Source organism: Marmota marmota, unplaced genomic scaffold (genome assembly GCF_001458135.2).
Source record: "Marmota marmota marmota unplaced genomic scaffold, marMar, whole genome shotgun sequence".
NCBI classification, from domain to species: domain Eukaryota; kingdom Metazoa; phylum Chordata; class Mammalia; order Rodentia; family Sciuridae; genus Marmota; species Marmota marmota.
Genome location: NW_026000037.1, coordinates 20,108,916 through 20,130,987, shown reverse-complemented (window position 1 = coordinate 20,130,987; position 22,072 = coordinate 20,108,916).

Genomic DNA, 22,072 nt, shown 5'->3' with positions numbered 1-22,072 from the left:
CTCCCATTTTTACCCCATATACAGATTGCAGAATCACATCAGTTACACATCCATTGATTTACATATTGCCATACTAGTGTCTGTTGTGTTCTGCTGCCTTTCCTATCCTCTACTATCCCCCCTCCCCTCACCTCCCCTCCCCTCTTCTCTCTCTGCCCCCTCTACTGACATTCATTTGTCCCCCTTGTATTATTTTTCCCTTTCGCCTCACTTCCTCTTGTATGTAGTATTGTGGACTTTCTATATAATTGTGTGACACTGTGCCAGGAAGGTGAATATATGTGGACGATACAAATTTTCCTATTGTTATCAATGTGATCGGTTTCAAATTTGTTTGGTTTCTGGATTCTCTCAAATTAATCCGTGGAATTGATCCATGTATTTTTACATAGATATTTTCATAGATGCAGAAGGGTATGCAGATTGCTATTTAATTATCTTACAGACGTCATTGCTTCTCTCCAAGCCAAGTTTTCCTAAATGAGGAGGTTCTCACAAAAAAGGACTAACCTCAAACCTTACAGTAATGGTAAAGCTGGGTTTCAAGCACATTTGCACTGACCACAAAGACTTTGCATTCAGGTACCTCGTGTCATAGACTTTCAAAACATGAACACCCAAATGGTTTTCTTTGAAAAGATTATCAAATCATGGTTATCTTTTCTTCTGTATTTTTCCCCTTTTTTACTTATTTTTTTTTTAGAACCCAGGGGCACTTTGCCACTGAGTTACATCTCCAGTTCTTTTTATTTTGAGAAAACATTTCACTAAGTTTCTGAGACTGGTCTCCAACCTGTGATACTTTTGCTTCAGTCTTCATTGTTGATGGGTTTACGGGTATGCACCACCACACCCAGCTGTATTTATTTTCTTAAAGGAAGGAAGGCAGATCTAGGATTGCACAGAGTATAGCTCATTGGAGACTTTCTAACAGAAGCATGGTCCTGAGCACAGCAAGACAGGTTTGATCATTTCAATTTAAGTCAGAAGGAGGTGTGCATATATTGCTTAGGACAAAACTGATTTCATCAAAGCCAGAGCATGCTTGGTTTATCTTAAGTTAATATCAAAGAAACAGGCACACATCTGAGGTCCAGATGTAAATCTCCACATACACATATTATACAGGGAAAACTAATCTGGTTATTTCATGTATATAATGGTTGTTAGGAGTCAAGATGGCTGCAGTCACCTCAAACTGAATTCATACATTTCTACCTCATAACCAGCTCCTGGAGTGTCATAGCTGCTCCTCCCATGATGTACCTTTAATTCAGCATTTTATTGTCAGAATGCTATGAAACAACCCCTGCAGCTTGTAAGCAGGAGTCCACAGCAAAAATATAGGTACATGCAGGAAAATATACAGAAAATAGTGATACAAGAAAAAAAAAAAAAAAAACAATCAATGTTTTTCACCAAAAGCCCAAGCAACAAACCAACAACTCAGCATCTTTTCTATACTAAAGAAAGTATCAGACAAGATATTAATTTGAGTTTAAAAGATCCAGTGAAAAACAGCAAAACTGCAGCTATAGATGGAAAACAAACAAACTTTTAGTAATGATTTTTAAAGATGAATGTACACCACTCAGCAAGAGAATTCTGGTGGTATCATGTCATCAGACAAAGTGGTAACAGCATCTGGGGACAGATGCAGTATAACATATCACCCATGTTGGCCAATAGGTCACGGTTCATGAGGGTTTCCTAGAATTTATGAAAAAAAGATGGCATGGCAGACCAAAAGACCAATTACAGCATCCTAAGTCATTTCTTTAGCCCACTCAGAACATGACCCATGACCATGGAGTCCAGTAAGATCAATGGGTTCATGTTAGGAAGGCTGTTGACACTTCATACTGTTGCAAGAAAGAGCTGACCCCTGCATGGGGGAACAAACCATTTGATCCTACACTGAATTGTCCCTCACCTAGATGTAATGTGTGTAGTGTGAGAAACAATTACATTCTATCTAGATATCAATTTTTGCCTATACTGTCTGTACACACAGTTTGAACACAAAGGGTCTTTAGGGCAAGGTCCAGATTACCCAAGTATTCATAAAGGACAGGCAATACAGAGAGATGGATATTTAAATTTATTCATGCTTCTTCAGTCCGTTCAGCTAAAGGGGTTTAGCAGTATTGGGCCATAATTTGTTGTTTTAATAACTGCTCTTGGAGAGCTGGGGTTGTAGCTCAGTAGTAGCATGCTTGCTTAGCATATGTGAGACATCAGGTCTGATCATCAACACCACATAAGAAGCAAATAAAATAACTTCTTTCTCTTTTTTTTTTTTTTTTTCCTCAGTGCTGGTACTTGAACTCAGAGTCTCACATATGTCAGGGAACTGATATATCACTGAGTTACATACCACCTCCACCCCCTAATTTTTTGGCACTGGGATTTAACCCAGTAGGTATATAGACACAATGCACAATGGGGTATTAGCCATGAAAAGAATAAAATTATGACATATACTGGTACATGGGTGGAACTGGAGATTATAATGCTAAGTGAAATAATTCAGACTCAGAAAGTCAAAGATTAAATTTTTTTTGTTATATTCTGAAGCTAGTCTACAATTGTGGGTTGGAGAGAGAAAAGAAATGGGGAAGGGACTTCCATAAAAATAATAATAAAAAAAAGATCAGGGGATTATAAGAAAAGAATTGAGGAGGAGGAGGGAGGAGGGGCAGAATAAGGGAAAACAGTGGAATGGATCTGAGCTAACTTTCTAATGCACAAATATGGATATAGGAATATACTGCAGTGAATCTTACCATTATGCATATCTACAAGACACTATTTTTAAAAAATTGTAAATAAATAGATCATTATAGGACTGGGGAGATAAAAGGACTTAGTTGGAGCAAACTATATCTCATGAATTTATAATTATGCCAAAATAATTCTAATGTAATATATAACTATTATTAACCAATAAAAATGAAAAATAAATCTATTCTTTATCTCCACCAAACATACTACCTGACAGTTACATATCATATTATAGTTGTATGATAAGTTATATATTTGGGTCCAATCCTGAACAGCATGTCCTGAGAAATGGCTTCCCTGGTCACTTTTTAATCTGGTGTGAGTACCCATGCATCATACTTGGTGGTAGTTTGATTAGCCCCCTTGCTAGTAAAGATTTTAACAAGGCCAGTAGAATATTGTTTCACTTGCTGTTGTGCCATCCACAATACCCTTGGTGCATTGTCTAATTGTCAGTACAAACAACCAGTGGGCATGGCTCATGAGTTACTGTGGCCATAACATTCATAGTTTTCCCCATTTGCTGATGCTGATTTTCTCTTTTTTTCTAACCAATGGAAGAGTATACTGTTGCTTGGCTTCCCTATGCAAGACCCATTTGTTTACCAAGCATTTATAGGTATGGGGCATCCTCTCTTGCACTTGAGTTCAAAGGCATGGGGCCCCCCACCTGAGGAGGGGGATTTTGCCTTTCGATGCATAATCCAGCTCAATACTGTTTACAGCTCAGGAGTTTATAAGCTATTGGAGAGGATAACACATTGTTCTAAACATGTATACTATTTACTTACAGTAGAGTTTTGCCATGCTGTGAAGTGATGGGGATGAAACAGGCCACCTACTTATCCCTTTGTAGGTAGGTTCCTTTGCATTGTGACTGAAAAAGTCTTAGTCATTGGCTCTGTCTGTCATAAGGCAAAACTCCATCTGTCATAAGGTAAACTGCTAGAAACTTCTGCATCAAAGGGATGTCTTCAGTTCAGGCTTCCTTCCAGAGCTGTTATAAAAAATGTAGAGGTACCTTTTTCACCTGTTGGATTCTTGTCAAAAATCCCAAATCATTCAATGTGTTTAACAGATGACATCTAATTGTAATTGCATATCTGGTAGAGATGTACCCAGATCCTGTGCTTGGGTCTCAAAATCTTTGCTTTTTCAAATACTTCCTGCTGGGGAATATCCCATTTTCATGTGACTCTCTTCTTAACCAACTGATGTAGTGGGTGTAGGCATTGGACTAGACGAGGAATGAAAGCCAGCCAGTAACCCAGGAGTTCTACAAAAACCTGTAATCATTTGCCATATAGAAGATGGGTAAGGTTTGCATTTTATCACATACTATGCCTGAATTTAATGAGTCTTAAAATATTGACCAGTCCTAGGAACTTCAGAGAAAGTCCAGGACACTGTTATGTTATTGGGGTTGACAGCCCTAACCCCTTGTGTGCAGATGGGTATAGAGTTGTTCTGCATCTTATAACAGAGCAGTATCTTCACCAGATAGTATCAATATAATGGAACCAGATAATATTAGTAGTGAATGAGAGTAGACTGCGGCCCAGAGCCACCATACTGTGACAGGTGACAGACCCCTGCACAGCGCTCTTCCAATTCCTAGATTCAACATCACTTGTTTTAATATTATGGCCTTACCTCTATAACCATCAGTAGTGTCCAGGGTTCTGGAGCACATTCCCGGTTGCCATATATCCATGTACATCCAGAAACCACATATACCAGAACAATGGTCTTTTCCTTGCTCTTGGGGGAGCAGAAAGTAGTGAATTTTAGAGTTGGCATCTGGTCCCCTCCTATAGCTTATTCACTCTAGGGTGACTTTAGTCCCATTCATAGTGGAGAAGAGGAATCCATTCAAGCAGTGAGCAAGTCTTGATTAGGAAATTCCTCGTTTTCCACCATGGTTAGGAAAATTTGGAACAGTTGTTTTGGCTTAAATTCCTCCAAAAGGCTAACAAGATTGCACTAGGTTGCTAATCTATCTTGTCACTGAGGGTATCTGTGCAAAGCAAATAATGCCAAATCTGCTTTCTTCCCTACTTCTTCCTATTTATTTTCTTTATCCACCTTTTTTAATTGTCCCTTTTCCCTGACAAGCTTTGTGAAAAGTCACACCATGTTATAGACACCTTCAGTTTCTCCCAGGTTAGCAATAGCCTTTCCCACATCATAAATATCTCGTCAGACAATCAGGCTGAGAAGGGAGAGAAAAAGCCCACATCATTCTCAAAGGGTGTTTTGTAACAGTTTGTTTCTCATTTTGGCCATAAAAACAGCTTTCTCAGGTCTTTGAAACACCTGGCTTGGTGCCTGCCCAGTTCCTGCAGAACATCCTCAATGCTTTTCCAGGGGTATACCTGAATTGGCAGATCCACTTCATTGGGCTCACTCTTCTCTCATGCTCAAGATGAGCTAATCTATAAAGAAATGATTTCCTTGGACCTGGTGGGCATTATATACATACTATCTTAAAACTGGATGAGTGGTAATATTCATTTTCTCAGCTTCATTTCCTTCCATGTCCCAGAGTCTCCCTTCTCAGACACTCAGACTTTCCTAGGGCTGTTGTTGAAAAGTGTTTGCAATATCTAGCAATTCTGCAGCAGCATGTTTCCAAATAGTCACAGTTTCCCCTATGGGAGAACCCCTCTCCTGTATTTGAATATTCTATGCCTTTCCTTTGCAGTCTAGCAAAAAAAGAAAGGCTCATAGGCAGGAAGGTGCCTGTCCTCTGTCACTTCATCATCAGGTTCTTTCTTACTATCCTTCCTCTCAGTGATTGCAATTACTTGACTGCCATTTTGATTGTGAGATAATAGCTTATACCTGTATTCTAGTTCCCTGCACACCTGCCCCCCCACCCCGAAGTCCTATAAAGTGTCAAGCAAAGATTTCAAACTTGACATCTTTGTTTTCCACTTTCTCAGTCAGGATAGAGCCAAAGAGAGAGAAAGAGAGATGCCTCTGAGCCTGACAATTTTGGTGGCACAAACCTGTAATCCCAGAAACTCAGGAGACTGAGGCAGGAGGATAACAGGTTTGAGGCCAGCCTCAGCAACTTAACAAGACCCTCAGAAACTGAGTGAGAACCTGTCTTAAAATATAAAAAGAACTGTGGATGTAGCTCAGTGGTAAAGAGGCCTTGGTTCAGTTCCCTGTATAAATTAAATAAATAAATAAATAAATAAATAAATAGTGACTTCATTCAATCTGGAATGTACCTAGTGTAAACACTCAGGCACATCTCTGGTGCCAGGGTCCAGTTGTATACTCAACATACCACACTAATTGTTTTAATTTGTTTATAATATACTAGAAAACTATGCAAGAAAACCAGTCATCGTTACTTAAACTCAATCATGGTTGAGATTCAATATAATTTAAGTCACGTGAAGTTGAATTCTTGTACATTTTAACAGAGAAACAAATATACATAATCTTTAAAAACTAGACGTATTAACTAAAATATAAGTAGTAAGCTGGCGAGTACTCAGTTCCTTTGGATACAACAGTGGTAATAATGGAGGATTTTAGGCTAATGGATAAAAAAAAGTTACTCAGATTTTTCTAACCTCAGAGCTGCACTTTATCTATCCTTTGTTTGAGGATTATTAAATTGTGAGGTTTCAGAAATACAAAAGATTTAGGTTATAAGTTAATAATCCAAAGTGGATCCAAATCAGATCATTGGTCTATTTCATTCTCTGTGGAAATTAAAACATAGAATATGGCCACATTTCCCCTTTCTTAGATTTTCTTTATAGGAAAATTGGTTCATTTTCTCTATTAATTAGAATAAATATTTAGTTCAACCAATAAGCAAGTTAATTGGTCAATGAGTTGTGGCTAATCAGTTTGCTAAAAGCTGCTCAAAATAACTAGAATTTTTATTGAATTTAATCTCTAAAGTGAGATAACACTTGTGTTATCAATGTTGATTTTCATTGTTTTTGAACAACATTGCTCAGGTCTTTGGGCCTTATACAGACAAGGCTACCCAGGAAAGATGGTGGAATGAGATGGACTTCACTATCCTAGGTACAGGCATGACTGCACATATGGTGCAATTCTACATTGTGTGCAACCAGAGAAATCAAAAGTTGTGCTGCAATTGGGTACAATGAATCAAAATGCATTATGCTGTAATACATACCTAATTAAAATAAATTTAAAAAAAAAGACAAGGCCACCAGAAGTGCCAGGAAGAACAGTCAGTGCATGATCACTTAACAGAGGATGCAGAGCAGAATGGAGAACATTCTGAGAGAGTGACAGAGCCAGGAATTTAACATTCTTCTATGTTTGTTGTTGTTATTGTTGTTTTGTTTTGTTTTTGTTTTTGTTTTGGTGCTGGGGATTGAACCCAGCGGTGCTTAGCAACTGAGCCACATACTCAGCCCTTGTTATATTTTCTACTTTGAGACGGGTCCTCACTAAGTTGCTGTGAAACTGACTCTGAACTTATGATCCTCTCCTCAGCCTCCTGAGCCTCTGATATGTTGATTTTTTTTTTTTTATGAAGCCTTTCTCCTTTACTTTTTTCATCTTAGGGATTTTATCCAACAGGTTTGTTACTCTATGTTTGAGGTAGATCTGGAGTTGGCTGAATAAAATGATATACGTCCTAAAAGGCCCTATAACATTATTAGAAATAAAAGCATATTATATGTTCCTAACATTAAATTTTGCTGGTAAATGATGGAAACAAATCCTTTCATTAATTTACTTGAACTATTTTCAATTTTTAAATTCTAAATCAACTATGTTCTTAGTATCTAGATAAAGAACAAAATAAGTTGGTATGAAAGAAGGTGCGGTTTTATGAAGCACCTCTGAAAGTACTCTAGTCATCTAACATTGTTCCTAAACATTGTTTAACATTTAATTAACACTGTCAAAAATTATAAAATGAAACTATGTTTAGCATGCACTTATAAGGTAATATCTCATTCCATCTTCATTTTGTAGCTAAAGGTAGATATTGTTATATTATCTAATTTAAACAATGAAATGTCAACTGTTTTATCTGATGAAAAAAGTGAAGCATAGAAACTAAATGGCCCTAAAGCCCTTGGCTCCTCTGACATCAATGATTTCCTATTTGTGGGAAACAAGAAAATACTTGTCACCTATATAATGATTTTCAAGCTTTTCATGGCAGCTTAGTTGTTGAACTTCAGCAGAGACATGATAAACTTATGTGCATACTCAATCCCAGTTCCAAAACAGTTCATAATATCCATTTTGTCTGAGATGATTTCTCTCCTATTATTTATTTCTCTGATGCTTTAACCTCTGTGTTTACCTCTTTTAGAAAGACTTTTCCACTCATGCCAACCTATATTTCTGCTATGCTACACCAATAGCCCATTGATTACTTACTTCTCTTATTAATTTAGTCCACCAATACAGATATGCCTTGAGTGATTTCCTCTGCATGTATATGTGTGTGTATCTGTATCTATCAAGAACAGCAGTTTGAGAAGTAGTTGGCTCTTCATCACAGGACAGACCCAGAACTGAAGCATATTGATAGAACATAAACACCAGTATAGGGTAACCATAACTTTTATATACACTTGGAAACCAGAAAATTGTGTAACTCATTTTATTATAATATTTCCTCTGTTGCAGTGGTGTGAAATGGAACCCACAATATCTCTGAGGTATTCCTATAGACCAAACACTTAACTGTACATAAAACTGTGAAACTCTTTCAAGAAAACAAGCCTAAATTTTAGTACTTATTAATGGTTGGTTAGAGCCAGGTGGAATGGGAAAATTGAGGAATAATGACTAAAGGGTATGGGATTTCTTTTTTTTAATGAACATATTTTTTCATTTCAGTGATGGATGCTCAGTTCTGTACCACAAGGTATTTGGATTGTATACTTTAAATTGCTAGGTTTCATGTTATGAAAAATATTTCTAATAAAATGTATGATGAGCAAAGCAAGACTTGTCATGATTGTTGCTCTTTTGGTGGTTGATTCAGTGCTTGTATTGTGCTCTGCCATAGGTTTCCCCTCACCTTGGTCATTGCCTCTGACCAGGTGCATTGTGAGCAGTTCAGGTCAGAGCTCCATCAGGGTGGCAGAATCCAGGAATTCATTACACAATGCAGCCAGTGTGCCCCACAATCATAGGCGTGCTCCCACACCTGTTTTCCAATAAAGCAGACTCCTTCATCAGATCTAATTTTATGTGTGATTCTATGACTATGATGAGTCTTCCATCTTTAAAGTGATAGTCTACAGCAGAAAATGTAAAACCATAATTCAGCAGCTCTCTGATACATTTATTAAATTCTAACAATTATTAGATGTTTTTTGTAACTATTTTCAGTGAGAGAGATGACATGCTATAATTTTTTTTTACAACTGAAAACATGTGGATTCCTTTCTGTTTGAATACTCAGTTTCTGGTCCTCCTTGAGGTTCAATTAAAAAAAAAAGAAAAATTTTTAAAAAATGATCCCAGGGTATCATGAGGTCTGTGGACTTTAATTCAGGTCATAAAGTAAAATAATATTTACTAGGTTGTAATAAAGAGAGAAGGCTCAGGGTATGGGTAATATTAAAGTAAAAACTCTGTGATATGAACATAAAGGCCTATATTATCCACACAATAGGACTATTGTGGATAAAGTGTATTTAAGAAGTAAGTTAAAAAGGGTAGGCAATGGGAAAGAAATGGCTTATTGTGATCAGCTACATTCTAATGCTAAGAATGATTTCCTTAAAATTGGAAGTGTTTTGGATTTTATTCAATGGAACATGAGTCCCAGCCGCCTAGTGGTTGATAGGTATATCTTCTCAGAATTCCCACATTCTATAGGTTCTTGGAAGTGAACTCCTCAGGATACTCTTGAAGCATGTTACTCTTCCTGGCTGGTCTAATATCAGCATTCATCAAAAAAAAAAAAAAAAAAATTTCTGCCATGTCTCACACTCTGAATGAGTCTTAACCTTCAGCAAACCTGTGCAGTAGAGGAATTACATTCTCTATATGGTAGCACATTATGAAAACTGACAAAGTTGGTGGTTAGTCTATTCTACAAGTAGAAAAATCATTCGACCCTCATGCCCCACTCCCATTTTACAGCATTTCTCTTTTACATTTGCTTAAGTACAGATAAGCTTTCTCTTGGTAAGTATGCTTTTGCTGTGATTCTACCTCATTTCTACATGATGTTAGGATGGTTCCTTCTAGAGATATTGTGGGTCTCATGGAATATACTATTTCATGCAAACAAATAATTTTATAAATTTTGAATTTTTTTCAGAAAATATTAATTTAATCTTTTTTTCTTGCTGTTTTGTTCTACAGTATTTTTTAAAATAGCATTTAATTATTTATTTTTCGGGGGGTGGGGTACCAGGGATTGAACTCAGGGGCACTCAACCACTGAGCCATCTCCCCAGCCTTATATTTTATTTTATTTAGAGATAGGGTCTCACTGAGTTGCTTAGCACCCCACCATTGCTAAGGCTGGGTTTGAACTCATAATCATCCTGTCTCAGCCTATGGAGCCACTGGGATTTCACATGTTCTAACATTCTTGATGGTGATAAATAAATGGTCCATATGCCCTTGTAGCTATGGTTATCCCTTGTGTTGAGACAAATGATAACTCATGCTTTTACTTAAGAAAATTTATTATTTAAAGCAGGAACATGAAAACTGCATGATTTTATGAACAAATTGTATTGTTCTATTTTTAAAATATTATCTTTGCAAACTATCTGTATCATTATTAAATTCACCAGTTAAGAACATCACTTAATATGTTACTTAGCCTCAGTACCAGAGGCTCACCAAAGTTAACAGAAAATTCTACAGAGTAACTCTAGTAAATAGTTTATACCAGTAGCACTCTGAAGCAAAAAAGAAAAAAAAATGTATTGATAATGTCAATATTGTCTTAAAGTTATTCTTTATTTTAATCCAAGACCAATTGCCTAAAATCTTATTAAAAAAACAAACAAACAAACAAAAAAAAAACATTTGTAATATTTGCATCTTATTCCTGGAATGGTTTAGCTTTTTATTGCTACTGTTTACATGAAATGCACTGTAATATAAATGGCTTTCATAAAAGTTGCCAACTTCCAACCACCTGCTGTGTTCTGACAGCAGTGGCAATGATTCTGAGGCTGCAAAATGATATTCAATTGCAATATCTACTGTCAGATCCACAAATCGTTCTGTTAGGTTATGTGGTTTGTTGGAATAAGATCATATTTACTAATACTCCTTTGCTATCTCTCAGCCTCCCAAGCATTATTCGTTTTGATTGATTCCATGGTGGCATGGGGCAAGCAGAAATGTGATCTTGTTTGGAAACCTCATTTTGCGGCAGTTCACAGGGGGAACAACAACTGAAAAGCATAAGGTTCAGAGAGCTTGCAGATGGAAATAGGCCCAATGATAGAAAGTTCGGTGCAAAGTGGAAATGCTGTCCTGCCAATTCAACTGTTTCTGTTCCATTTTGTCAGCGACGTCTCATTGCACCACTTAGAATTGTACAGGAGTTGATGAACTCAGGTGTCAAAAAGAGATAGCTTGGGCAGACCCAAATTAAACTGGTGTGAGGAAGTTCTTGTGGAGATAACAGATATTTTCTCCATATACTGAGATATGAGGAAAGATGAGAAAATAATCATGGAAGGATCTGTGTATTTCAATAAAAGTTCAAAAAAAAAAATCTTTCATGGGTGGCCACATAGCAACAGTCAAAATATGTGCCTCAAGAGGCCCAGAAGTCACTGTAAATGGGTTAAGCAATCCAAGTAGATCTGCCTTTGTATATATTGAAGTGACTGTTAAGTGTGGGCTCCTGGCCAATGCTTGCCCTTTTTACAAGATGCAGCTGCTTTTTGGTTTCTCCCATCGCTGCCATCCTGGAATGGGAACCCAGATTGCCATATCTTCAATTGCTTTTGCCCAATAAAAAGTAAGATGCAGAAATGATTATGTCAATATTACAAAATTCCAGCCAAAGAGCATACTGGGCGACACAGTGCAGAATGGAGAATAGCAAAGAGGTGCAGGGATGGAGGAGACAAATAATGAAAAAGTAATACATACTGCTTTCCCATTCTATATCCTCTATAGCATCATATGTACCTTGCTATAGAATGAGGAAGAAAGAAGCAACAAAAGCTTTCAAATGCAATAAAAGGTTTACTTGGAAAATTAAGAGTGTGACTCTTATCTTTCATCTCGGGAAAGGGTAGTGATAAACTGGTCATTGGGCTGGAATAGGTGAGTCCAGAAAATCTTCTTCAGGAATGAAACACATGGCATTCAAACCAACTGGAGGATCTGTGAGAATACAGTGACAGTAAAGCAGATTCCCTTTATTAAAAAATGAGATGAAAGAATCAGAAACTCCAGGAAAAAAAAATCCTAACCTGCAAAGAAGTAGATAATTTGACAATTAAAAAAAAAATAAAATAAAATCATAGCAACCTAAAGAGGCAAATGGGAAGATTTAATTATGGGTTTGGAACAGGCTTAAAGTTCTAAAGGCATACCTGACAGAATATGTGATGAGGGAGCAGAAAAGGAAGTGTAAGAGAGGGTTTGGATTCCTATCATGTTTACATTGGAAGTGGTGAGCAAAATATTGATTTTTTAAAAAACATCTAAAGCACTGTTTCATTAAAAGATTCATATTTACTAAAAATATTAGGAAAAGTCTAAGTAACATCAAAATTTAATATTTATTAAAGTGGGATAGAAGGACAATGTAATTGAACTAAATATCAAATATTTTATTGTATATTGATAAATGTCATCAAAATTTGATGAGTCAGGGGCTGGGATTATGGCTCAGTGGTAGAGTGCTCATCTAGCATGTACAAGGCCTTGGTTTTGATCCTCAGCACCACATAAAAATAGAAAAATAAAACAAAGCTATTGTATCCAACTATTTAAAAAAATGGATGAATCAAAAATAATAGCATATACATATTGATTATGCTTGTGTGCTTTCCAATATCCATTCTCTTTTTCCTTCATAGGAAAAAATTCCTTCCTTGTTCACAACCCAAACAAGATTTTTAAAAAATCAAAAATCAAATAAACTTCATTTGCCAGTAATGGCTAATAAGACAAGCAAGACTTATCTGAGGCTTTGCTAATATACATAATTAGTATAACATCACTTTCTTTGTTCCTGTGGACATATTCATGGGAAAAGAAATAAAAAGAGTCTTCTGAGGAATTCAAGGCAATCCATAGCAGAAAACTACACCAATAACACTGAGCAGACAAACAGAAGAAATGCAGGTATCTAAGCATCAAGGAAGCTCTATTCCTCTGCATTGACTGCATCTTAAGTTTGTAAAAACATGCTAGAGAATAAATATTTTATGGTTTCAGTTAGAAGACTTTAGTAGACTAATGTGATTCAAATAAAATTCAGAACACCTAGATAATGGTAGCTATATCCACTGCATTAAGTTATGTAGAATTATAGCAGAAAGTGTGAAATACGATTCCTGTAACAAGCTGTATACAATCTTAAAAATGTATTTAAACATATTTTATCTTGCTACGCCATTTAATTTTAAAAGCCATCTCAAAAATGTCTTTGAAGCAATTTGAGTTTATTAGAATGCTGTCAGATATAGTACATATTTATTTAATATAATATTTACCATAAACTTTCTAAAGAACTGATATATGATATGTGGCCTTCTTTGTCACTGTCCCTCTCTTTCTCCTGTCTGTTCCTTCTCCCTTCTCCTTCCTTTCCTTCTCTCCCTCATCTATTCACATAATTATTTATTGTGTAAAAACATAACTGACCTAAAATTTACTCTCTTACCATTTTAAGTATATAATTTATTAGCATTAAATATATTCAAAGTAATGTATAATTAATTAGCATTATCCATTTGCAGAATTTTTTTTTATTATCCCAAGCAGATACTTCAGATCCACTGAGCAATTTCCCCACCCTTCCCACATCACGTCTCAAAATAGTGAAGTGTTTTTACTGTACTATTTTACTTAAAATAATGCTCTCACAGTTCATGTATGTTGTAACATGTATCAGAATTTTCATCTTTTTTGAGACTGAATAATATTTTATTGCATGTTATACCACACTCTGTTTATGCATTTATTGGTGAACACTTAATTTGATTCCACATTTTGGCTATTGTGAATGATGCTGCATACACAAAGGCTTCTAAATACTTCTTTGAGATCCTGCTATCAGATATTTTTGGTATCAACACTGAGGCAGACATGCTGAATCACATAATAATTTTAATTTTTTGAGGAAAGGCATACCCTTTTGCCTACCATTTCACATTTCCACTGACAGTATACTAGGACTCAGATTTCTCTATGTTCTCTCTGACATTTGCTAATTTCTGACATCTGCTTATTTGAACAGTAGCTATTCTAACAGGTGTGTACTTTATTTGAGTTTTTGCTTTGTTAATGATTAGTGATATCAGGCATTTTCTAATGTGCTTATTGGGTGTTTGTATAGATTTTTTTTATTACTTTCCCCATGTCTAGCTGGTTGTTTCTTGTTAGTAAAGCACAGGGATGTTTCATATGTTCTATAAATAAATCCCTTCTTAGATATATGATTTTTAAGTATTTTCTCACATTCTATAGGTCTTTTTTTTCATTCCACTGATTGTGACTTTTGATGCACCGATGTTTTCAATTTTGATGTAGTGTTATTTATCTGTTTTCTTCTTTTTCCTGTGCTTTTTGATACATACATAATAAATCATTTCCAAGTTCAATGTCATGAGACATTTCTCCTATGTTTTGTAGTTTTAGGTCTCTTTAGGTGTTTGATCTATTTTGAGTTAATTTTGCTAGCCAGGATGAACAGTCCAACTTTATTCTTCTGCATGTGTGTTTTCAATTTTCCCAGCACTGCTATTGAAAAGGCTGACATTTCTTCACTGAATGGCTTTTTGGCACACATGTCCAAAACCATTTGAGCATATATGTGAGGGTTTACTGCTGGTCTCTATCCTGTCATTTTTGTCTGTGTGATAGTCTCTATGCTCCTGCTGCAGCTTTTATGAATATAGCCTTGTAATAGTTTTTAGATCAGAAAGTAGGAGACCTCCAACATTGTGTTTTTTCCTTCGCGATTATAATGATTATTCCAGGTTGCCTGATGGAATATTATTTTGTTTATTAAGGATCTGTTGTTGCACATACCCTTTTAGAATAGATTGTTCTCTTCCTGAACCATCATCATTGAGATTTTCATAGGGATTTAATTTAATTTGTGTATCACTTGGGTGATATTGACATTATAACAGTATTAAATCTTCTAATCCATGTACATAGAATGCATTTTCAAATATTTACATCTTCTTTAATTGATTTTATTAACTTTAAATTCTATTTGATTCTAGTTTAGTTTTTGGTCTACAATTTGCTCATCTCTTCGATTAAATTTATTTTATTCTTAGTATTTTATTCTTTTTCAATTATTTTATAAATGTTATTGTATCATAATTCACATTTCCAGTCTTGCTCATCAATCTATGTGTAGAGAACAGGCTGATTTTTGTGTTATGGTTAGTGTGTTTGTGTTTTAAGTGTAAACTTTAATTTTAATTTTCCTTTACATTATAAAGTCCACTTTCATTTTTTTGCATATTTATTTTCACTTTCCCCTCACTGTTTATTAACAAGATTTAGCGGCATTTGTTTACTAATTTTAGTATTTACTGTTTAATCTTTAATTCTTTCTGTATGTAAGACTGAGTGATCTGAAACAGAAAATGATTTATTTATTCCTTTCTGGTCTGGATGACTTTTATCTCTCTCTAGAGAGAGAGATTTTTTTTTTAAATTTATTTTTTAGTTTTCACTAGACATGACATCTCTGTTTGTATGAGGTGCTGAGGATCGAACCCGGGCTGCAGGCATGCCAGGTGAGCGCACTACCGCTTGAGCCACATCCCCAGCCCCAACTTTTATCTCTTTGTCTTGCCTATTACCATTGCAAGGGCTTTGGGTGCTATGTTGAATAGAAGTGGCAAACACAGACAGCCTTGTCATGTTATAGATATTAAATAGAAAAGTCTCACTCATTCATCCATGAGGATATTATCTGTGGGCTTCTCATATGTGGCCTTTCCTCTGTTGAAGGTGTTGCCTACAATTCCTAGGTCATTGATTGCAAGAATCATGACAGCTGGTTGAATTTTGCCATGTCCTGTTACTGCGTCAATTGAGATAACCATGTATGGTTGTTTTCATTCTGTTAATGTGGAGTCCTTTACTGATTAATTTTCATATGCTGAGCCAGTCTTGCATTCCAGGAATAAATCCTAATCAGTTATGATATAAAATACTTCCAATATATGTTGAATTTTGTTTGCTAGAATTTTGAGGAGGATTTTTGTATCAATATTCATCAGGGATAAAGATGTGTGTGTGTGTGTGTGTGTGGGTGTGTGTGTGTGTAGTATCTTTGTCTGAATTTAATGTTGGGGAGATGCTGGCCTTTTAGAATGAGTTTTGATGTATTTCCTCTTCTTCAAACTTTTGGAAGAATTTGAGGATTAGTGTTAATACTTCTTTAAATGTTAATGAGAATTCACTAGTAGAGGCTTCTGATCCTGAGCCTGTCATTATTTAGAAGGATTTTGACTTTGTTTCAATCTTGTTATTGGTTATAGACTTCTTTGATTTTTCTATTTTTATCATGATTAAGTCTTGGTACATGGTGCTTTTCCAGAAATACATCCATGTTGTTTAGGTTATACAATTTTCACATACAATTGTTCACAGCATTCTCTTATAATCCTTTAATTTCCATAAAAATCAGCTACCATGTCTCCTCTTTCTGAGAGTTCTCCCTGCACCCTCTATTTTCCCCTTAATCAACCTGAATAACAATTCTTAAATTCTGTTAATCTTTTCAAAGAACTAATTATTCTCTTTATGGATTTCTGTATTGTCTTTCTAGTCTCTATTTTATTTTTCTGTGCCCTGCTCTTTTTATTTCCTTCTTCCTGATAATTTTGGGTTTAATTTGTTATTCTTTTCTGTTTCCTTAAGGGACAAATTTAGACTGTGTTTTGAGTTCTGTATTTTCAAAGAAAGTATTTAGAGCTATACATTTTTTATTTGCATGGTTTTTGATAAATTTTGTGTTATTATGTTGGCTTTTCTGTTACATTTTTAAAGATATCTTAGAACTTTCTTGTGATTTGTTCTTTGATTCACTGGATCAGTATGGACTGTCAAATTTTCACATATTTATTAATTTTCCAAATCTCCTTCTGCTTTCAATTTCTAATTTTATTCCATTTTGAAAAGAAAGATACTTTGTGTCTTTCAATGTCTTTTAAATTTATTGAAAATTGTTTTGCAGCCCTACACACTCTAGAGCTCACGTGAATTTGAAAAATATGTGTAATCTACTGATGTTTTGTTTCAGAATAGTCCACTTGTTCTATTGAATTGCTGATTCCTCATTGATATTGTGTGGGTGTTCTATATACTATTGAAAGTAAGATACTGTAGCCTCCTACAATTATTGACTATGTCCATTTTAATTTCTTTATATTTGCTTTATATATGAAAGCAAAGGTTTAAATCCATCCTATTTGTTAGAGAATTGACCAATTAATTATTATATATTGCCCTGTATGTATCACTGACACATTTTAAGCTAAAATGTATATTTTCAAATATTAAAATAGCCACCCAACCCTGTTCGTTTTGGTTACAATTTTGCAGGAAATATCTATTTTCTTTCTTTCTTTTTCCCTTCCTTCCTTCCTTCCTTCCTTTCTTTTTCTTTTCTGTTCTCTCTTTCTTTTCTTTCAACCTTTTTTTGTCCTTAGATGTAAAGTGAGTTTCCCATAGATAATATTACTTGTATGATATTTTTCTTTATCTAATATGGCCATTCAGCACCTTTAATTTTTTTTAAATTAAATGTATTCTTAACTTTTACCTAAAAAACATAAAAATCATACCATTTAATGGGGCACATGTATACATTGAGCAATCAAGATAAGTACATCTGTCCTCTCAAACATTTATCATTTCTCCATAGCACAAATATTCAAAAACCCTTTTTTCTGGATGTGTGCGATATGCAGTACTCAATTGCTATTTAAATCACCATACCAGGCAATAGAACATTAGAATTCTTTCTTCTATCTAACTGCATCTTGGTCCCCATTGATCAACTTTTCTCCCTGTTTCCTTAAATTATCTTCACAACCTCTGATAACTACCATTCAATTTTCAATTTCTGTGGGGTCAACTTCTTTAAAATTTCACATATGCATAAGATCATGTTGTACTTGATTTATACCTGTCATATTACACTTAATATAGCTATCTCCAGTTCCATGCATGTTGTCACAAAGGATGTTATGTTACCCTTTTATGGCTATAAAGCATTCTGTTATATACATACCCCATGTCTTCTTTATCCATTCCTCAGCTGATGGACAGTTAGGTTGTTTCTTTCTTTTAGGTATTGTGAACAATGCTATAATAAATATAGGGGTACAGATTTCTCTTCGTAATAATGTTTTAATTTTCTTTGGATATATACTCAGAAGCTGGATGACTAAACCACATGTTCTATTTTAATTTTTTTTTATATTTTAACCATAATGGTTGCACTCATTTACATTCCCACCAACAATGTGGAAGTATTTCCTTATCTCTGTTCTTAGAAGCCCTTTTAATCTTTTGTCTTTTTGATAATATTCGTTTTTATTTGGAAGAGACAATATCTCATCCAGGTTTTGTTTTGAATTTCTATAAAAATTAGTGATGCTGATTTTTTTCCCATATAACTGATACCGCCAGTTATGGGTGACGAGTTCTGCTTCCACACATGTTGAAGTTTGAACATTAGAGAAGCACGTGAGGCAAGCATATGAAGCAGGGTTTATTTTAAAAGGAGTAACATAGATTTCTCCCGGGAGGGAAAAGGGGGACATAGCTGGTATCCTGGTATCTCAAGAAGGGGGGCTGTTCTGCCCATTTTTTATGTTCTAGGCTTCCTTTGTTCTCCTGCCTTGTCTCCCTTATCTTTCTCCTTCCTGCATAGGTGACTAGGCCCAGGAATGCTTGATGGGATGGCCCAAAGGTGAGAAACAGGTGGGCTGATGAGAGCAGAGCAGGATGGAGTAGCCAAGGACATGGTAACAACCTTATAGCTCCGTGTAGGGAGGGGCAACTCCTAGGACAGGTTATCTTGGCAACAGGTTGGATCAGGGGCAGATTCTTGATAAGGGTGGAGGAAGGGTTCTGAAGAAATTAATATTTCAGTCCTTTAGGGGACAGTCTCCAACTTTCTGGACTCACTCAAACTTGGTCTCCTTGATCTGACTTGACTGGTTTACCTATCTATACTGACTGCCTAATTTTGGCTTTATAACTGTTAGTCTTCTCTCTCCCTCCTTTTTTCTCTCCCTACTTTTTTTTTTTTTTTTTTTTTTTTTTTAGAAATGACTATTTAGATCTTGCTGTTGTTTGGATATGATGTGTTCTCCCAAATCTCATATGTGAGACAATGCAAGAACATTCAGAGGTGAAATGATTGGGTTATAAAAGTCTTAATGCAATCAGTGAATTAACACTCCAATGGGGATTAACTGAGTGGTAACTAAAGGTAGGTAGGGTAGGGCTGGAGGAGCTGGGGTATTGGGGATGTGCTTTGGGGGTATATATGTTTTATGTGGCAGGTGGAATCTCTCTGCTTCCTGATCATCAGGGGAGCAGCTTCCTTCCACCACACCCTTCTGCCATGATGTTGTGCCTTACCCTAAGCCTAGAGGAATGGGGTGAGTTGCTTATGGACAGAGACCTCTCAAACTGTGTGCCCTCAAATTAACTTTTCTTCTTCTTCAATTGTTCTTTTCAGGTCTTTTAATCATGGCAGCTAAAAAAGCTGAGTAAAACAGATCTATTACCCATTTCTAAATCAGGTTATTTGTTTTGTGTTTTTCATTTTTTTTTCTTTTGCTTTCAAGTTCCTTATATATTCTGTATATTAACTCCTTATTACACTTGTAGTTTGCAAGGATTTTCTTCTATTCCATAGTTGTTGTTTTTTTCCTTCACTTGGATCTTATTTCTTTTGCTGTCCAGAAGTTTTAGTTTGATATAATCCCCCTTATCTATTCTTGTTTTTTTTTTTCCTGTGCCTTTGGGGTTTTGTCTTGAAATGGTCCCTCTGTGTTTTATTTTTTCTAGTAGTTTGATTGTTTCAAGTCTTCAATTTTTTATCTATTTTGAGTTAATTTTCACAACTGATCAGAGATAGGAGTATAATTTCATTCTTCTTAAGCGGATCCTTAGTTTTCCTTGCATCATGTTGACTTCCAGACTCTCTATTCTGTTCCATTGTTCTGTGTTTACTTTTATGGAACACTATGCAGTCTTTATTACTACAACTCTTCAGTATTTTTGCAATCAGGTAGTATAATGTCTCCTCGTTTGCTCTCTCAAGATAAACTTTTGGCTATTTTTAGTGGTTTCTGCTTTCATTTTTGTTTGTCATGAGTCCATACAAATTTTAGGACTTGTTTTCTAGATATGTAAAGAATGTCATTTTAAAAAAATAATTTGTTCTTTTTAGTTATACATGCCTGTAGAATATATTTTGACATATTACACATACATGGAGTATAACTTCCCATCATGTGGTTGTACATGATGTAGAGTTACACTGGTCATGAATTTACATATGAGCATAACTCTATGTCCAATTCATTCTACTGTCTTTCCTAGTCCCATCCCTCCTCCCATCCCTTCATTTTCCTTTGTCTAATCCAATGAACATCTATCCCCCTCCCCCATTGTGTGTTAGCTTCTGCTTAGCAGAGACAATATTAGGCTTTAGGTCTGGGGGGACTGGCTTATTTCACTTAACATGATAGTCTCCAGTTCCATCCATTTACCAGGAAATATCATAATTTTATTCTTCTTTAGGGCTGAGTCAACTCCCATTGTGTACATATACTGCATTTTCTTTATCCAAAGAATGTCGTTTTGATAGAGATTGCATTGGATTTATAACTAACTTTGGGTAACATGAATATTTGTCAATAATAATTCCTTCTATCAATTTTTTTGTATCTTCAATTTCACTCATCAATGTTTAAAATTTTTCATTGGAGAGATTGTCACATCTTTGGTTAAATTTATTCCTATATATTTTATTATTACCATTTTTTGGTAGGTAGTGTGCATAGGATTGCTACCTTCATTTATTTCAGATAAGTTGCTATTTCTCTATAATGATTCCACTGATTTTTAAATGTGGATTTTGTATCCTGAAACTTTATTGAGTTTATGAGTTCAAATAAGTTTTAGAGAAAACTGTAGGGGATATTTTTATATGATATCATATCATCTTTCACCTTTGAGAGCTTGATTGTAAAATGTCTTGGGTTGTAGTTTGTTGTATTAAATCTGACTGGGCAGTCGGGCTTGTATATATTGGAATCCTTCCCTATCCCTAGGTATGGGGAGATTTTACTGTGATATCTTTGAACAGCTTCAAGCTTTGCCACTCTTGAGTCATTCTTAAGTCATTCAATAACATGAATACATTCTACTTTATTCCAGTCCCAAAATTCCTGTAGGTTTTCTTCATTCTTCTTCATTCATTTTTCTTCTTCTCCTCCAGGTGTGTATTTTCAAGTGGACTGCATTCAAGGTCACTAATTCTCTCTTCTATTTAATCTATTCTTTTATTGATGCCTTCTATTACATTTTTAATTTTACCTACTATATTTTTCAGTTCACAGATTTCCATTTGATTATTTTAAAAATTGCTTCTGTGTTGACTTTTTCTGAGAGTATTGATTTTTTTCTCCGTGTTTTCTAAAATTTATTGAGTTTTCTTAAAATTTTTTTTTCTATTCTCTCCCTGAAAAGGGTCCCATTCAGATTATTATCATCTTGCTTTGTGAAATCTTTCAACTGTTTAGTGTGCTCATGGTTTTGTGAAAGCTCCTTATGCTCGGTGTACAATTTCATCTTGGCATCAAAGGATTGGTCTTTATTCCAGTTTTCATGACTGAGCTTTGTTTTTCTCTCTCCAGGAATTCTAAGCAGGCTGCTTATTTTCTTTGAGCCTGTGGTCACTTCTGCTCTTTGGGAGATTTTATTCCACTCACATTTAAAGTAATGACTAATAGGGAAGGACTCACTCTTATAATTTGTTTTCTGTTTCTTAAAGAGAGAGAGAGAGAGAGAGAGAGAGAGAGAGAGAGAGAGAGAGAGA